Source organism: Marmota marmota, unplaced genomic scaffold, assembly GCF_001458135.2.
Source record: "Marmota marmota marmota unplaced genomic scaffold, marMar, whole genome shotgun sequence".
NCBI classification, from domain to species: domain Eukaryota; kingdom Metazoa; phylum Chordata; class Mammalia; order Rodentia; family Sciuridae; genus Marmota; species Marmota marmota.
The window spans coordinates 17,913,719-17,918,286 of NW_025999869.1; the positions used below are offsets into that span (position 1 = coordinate 17,913,719).

The window sequence follows — 4,568 nt, forward strand, 5'->3', positions numbered from 1 at the left end:
GGAACTGCTTCACTGCAATCTGATAACTTAGGAGAGTGGATGTATACACCATCATTCTGTTTTACATTTAGAGGTAGCTTAAAAAATAAATCATGACAGTGAAATGGTAAAGGACAGGTCTGAATACGCTTGTACCTTTGGTTTCTTTTCATTTCATATAGAAATCAACCTTGGTATTTTTCTAGAGTTCTACTTTAATGTCTTTAACACTTCAATGTCTATGACATGTAAAACGACCCTCTTACAATCTATGAAAAACTATTTTTAAACAAAAGGAAAACCATTTTTATACTTTATTTCTTCCAGTTATCAATACAAAAATTAGCTAATTTGAAGAAATCAGAAGCAAAGATAAGGAATTAAGTTTTGGTGTATGTCCTTTGCATGTGTTGACTTGTGTGTTCACAATCCTACGTGTAAATGTTCATTTGCATAAATTTTTTCACGAAATCAAGGTCTTATGTAATGTGGGGTTTTCCCCTTATTTTCCTTCCATATTAAAATTTGAGGCTCCTCCTCTTTCCGGGACCGAGAGGCTCTCCGGCACCATGTCTGCCTACCCCAAAAGCTACAACCCTTTTGATGCGGAAGAGGAAGACTCGGTCCGGTGGAGAGATGCCCGCGACCTCCCGGACGGACGTAACGCACCCGCCGACAGGCAGCAGTACCTGCGGCAGGAGATGTTGGGCAGGGCAGAGGCCACAGCCGCCAGCACTAGCAGGTCCCTGTCCCTTATGTAGGAGTCCAAGAAGATTGGGGTTGCCTCTTCCAAGGAACTAGTTCGACAGCGAGGAGTCCTAGAACACACAGAAAAGATGGTGGACAAAATGGATCAACAAAATGGATCAAGATTTGAAGACTAGCCAGAAACACATCAACAGCATTAAGAGTGTGTTTGGGGGGCTCCTCAATTACTTCAAAACCAAACCAACGGAGACCCCATCTGAAGAGAATGGTACTCTTGTTCCCCAGCAGAACAGCAGTTTAAAAGAAGCCATAAATACAAGTAAAGAACAGGAGACAAAGTACCAAGCCAGCCATCCAAACCTCAGAAAGCTGGATGATGTAGATTCTGTCCTTGGAGGGCCTGGTTCTGCTGTGAATACAGAGGCTTACCCAAAGAACCCACACCTTCCAGCCTATCTCCAGAAAATTGACAGCAACTTAGATGAACTGTTCATGGGACTAGGCCATCTCAAGGACATAGCCCTGGGGATGCAGACAGAAACTGAGGAGCAAGATGACATTCTTGACCGACTAACAACTAAAGTGGACAAGTTAGATATCAATATAAAAACCACAGAAAAAAAAAGTTCGACAACTCTAAAGATAGAGAAAGTGTTCCATTCCATTGTGATGAAAAGATTGGAAAGATCTTGTTTTAAATTCAAGAAATTTCATGTATTACTTAGTATGTAATTTAATGTCTGTTTACAAATGTTATAACAGAATGGGTCTTAAGAGATTTTTGTTGAGATGAAAAAAAATTGAGCCAATTGGGGTAGAGGGAGATGAAATAGACATTCTTTTCTCAAATCCTCACAGTAGTACAACTAAAAACTAAGGACTGTATATGAAACTAAATATGAAACATTTGTAAAAATGCTATATAAAATGTAGACAGAAAACACACAACACACACACACACACCCCTGCTGATGACCTTAGGGCCCTAGGTACAAAACAGCAGTGATTTCCTTTTTGGTTCTTGCTGCTTTGTTGTCTCATATAGACCAGACTTGGGGCTACAAAAGTCAGAATTTGAAAAACACCAACAGATACAGATGGAAAAAAAAATGCTTGAATAAAAGTCTTCTTTCTAGCCAAGGACCAGAAAAGGGTCCATCCAGCAAGACAGAAAACTTTCTGATAAAAACTGCTCTGCTCCAGCCAAAGAATGGAAAAACTCAAGTGCTGCTCCCACCACCATAAGCTGACAGCTTAGACCTGCTGCCCAGCCCCCACACTCACTGGGATAGTAGTGGGAAGCTGAGACCCCAAGCCCCATGGTGTCCATGGGCTCCACGTGGGGAGTCAGGTCTCCCATTCCCAGCCAGCAGGAAAAAGATCCTCCCTGTCTACCTCTGGGGTGGTGTCAAAGGAAGCCTTGTGGGGAGTCAAGAGCGAGGCCATTGCCCCAATTTCAGTACAGGCCACATGGGGAATAGAAATGAAGCACTCCTACCACTACCCAGACAAAAAGGCCTCCACAGAGATCTCCTGCACAGCCAGAAACCCAGCCCTGCCTAGAAATGAGGAACAACACCCTCAGATGTCAACAGAGCCCCATGAGGAATCTGAATTTCTACCCCACTGAACAGTAACAAAGTAGAGCTCCCCATTCCCCTGACATGACAGCCATATCAGGAAAGAGCCAGTTAGACAGAAGGTTTAAATGAGATTGAGAGTCTCCTACCATAGTACCCACAATTTCCAGGTTCAAATTTAAAAAGAAGCACTCATCATATCAAGAACCAAGAAGGCCTCCAAATGAATGACAAAAAGACAAGCAGACTATGGAAAGCAGTATGGAGATTCCTCAGAAAACTAGGAATGGAACCACCATTTGACCCAGCTATCCCTCTCCTCGGTCTATACCCAAAGGACTTAAAAACAGAATACTAGAGGGACACAGCCACATCAATGTTTATAGCAGCACAATTCACAATAGCTAAACTGTGGAACCAACCTAGATGCCCTTCAGTAGATGAATGGATAAAAGAAATGTGGTATATATACACAATGGAATATTACTCAGCCTTAAGAGAGAATAAAATCATGGCATTTGCAGGTAAGTGAATGGAGCTGGAGAACATAATGCTAAGTGAAATTAGCCAATCCCCCAAAAAAACCCAAATGCCAAATTATTTCTCTGATTTAAGGATGCTGATTCATAATTTATTTCAGCAGCGGGCGGTGGGGTAGGGGCTGGGAGTATTAAATGAACTCTAGATAGGGCAAAAGGGAAAAGAGGAGGAAGGGGAAGGGAGGGGACATAGGGGTAGGAAAGACAGTGGAATGCAGTGGTCATCATTACCCTAAGTACATGTATGAAGACGTGAAGAATGGGACTCTACTTTGTGTACAGCTTTATATACAACCAGAGATATGAAAAATCATGCTGTATACATGTAATAAGAATTGTAATGCATTCCACTGTCATTTATTTTTAAAAATCAATAAAAATAAATAAGGAAATCTGTGGTCTATATGTGTAATATGAATTGTAATGCATTCTGTTGTCATATATAACAAATATATATTTTTTAAAAAGATTTTTTAGATGACAACTGGATTCTGATATTTACTTATGCACTCAATAATAATATATTATTTTGGTTAAATCATATGAAGAAAATTTGAAGTAGTAGTAAGTGGTAATGGTATTTTAATAGTATTTTCAGATAATTATTGATAATCTTTGTTATTAAATCAAAACATGACAATGTTAGTGTCATAAAAGTTAGTTGCAATTTAGAATCTAAAGCTATATAAATACAATTTTGTACTCTTATTACATTAAATTGCCCAGGTTTGGAAGGAAGGAAGGAAGGAAGGAAGGAAGGAAGGAAGGAAGGGAGTGAATTATGCAATCTGAGCCAGAGACAACAGACTAAAAAATAAACAAAGTGTCGGGGACCTATGGGACTATAACAAAAAAAAATATTAACATTCATATCCTGGAAAGAGAGAAAAAATAATGCAGGGCTAAATGTATGCTAAGAACTAATGACTAAAACTGCCCAAATACAGCAAAAGGCATAACCTATGATTTAAGAATCTGAGCAAATCCTTAACATTTAGGATAAGCATAATTAACACCAAACATCATAGACAAACTTCTGCAAACACATGACAAATAAAAAAAAAAGAATCTTGTACGCAGTAAGAGAGAAATGACACTTCCCATAAAAGAGAAAAAAAGTATATCAAGGGACAGCAGATATCTAATCAGAAACCATAGAGTCCAGAAGAAGTAGCACATATTTAGAGTACTAAGAGAAAACATAAAATCATCCTAGAATTCTATATCCCATAAAAAAAATATATATCCTTCATCAATGAAAGAAAATCATGGCATCCTCAGAAAAAAAGGGAAACAAAAAATTATTGCCCAGACCCTTTAAAAAAATCTAAAGAAATTTAAGTAGAAATATAAACAGAAAGGAAACAAAAAAGAATTTAGAACATCAGGAAGGAAGAAAGAACCTAGCAAGCAAAAATATAGATAAATGGAATTCCATTATAATCTTAAGTACTTGAAATTATGTTGGGCAGTGGAAGCAAACCTTGGACTAGGTCATATCTGGTTCTAAATATACGTAGAGAAATTATTAAAGAATTATAAACAAGAATGGTAGAGACACAAGATTTTTCAATTTACTGAAACTGATAAAATAATGATACTAGTAGACTGTGATATAATGAATATATGTATAATACCTAGAGCAACCAATAAAATAGTTATACAATGACATACACTCCAAAACACTATGAAGAATCAAAATGGAATTATAAAATATTCAAGTAACCACAGGAAGACAGAAAAAATAAAATAGAAACCTAAA

At 37.9% G+C, this 4,568-nt stretch overlaps 1 pseudogene; it reads left to right on the forward strand.

The window, feature by feature from the left end:
* The first annotated feature begins 548 nt into the window (after positions 1-548).
* On the forward strand, positions 549-1,419 carry LOC107147984 (annotated as a pseudogene).
* The last annotated feature ends 3,149 nt before the right edge of the window (positions 1,420-4,568 follow it).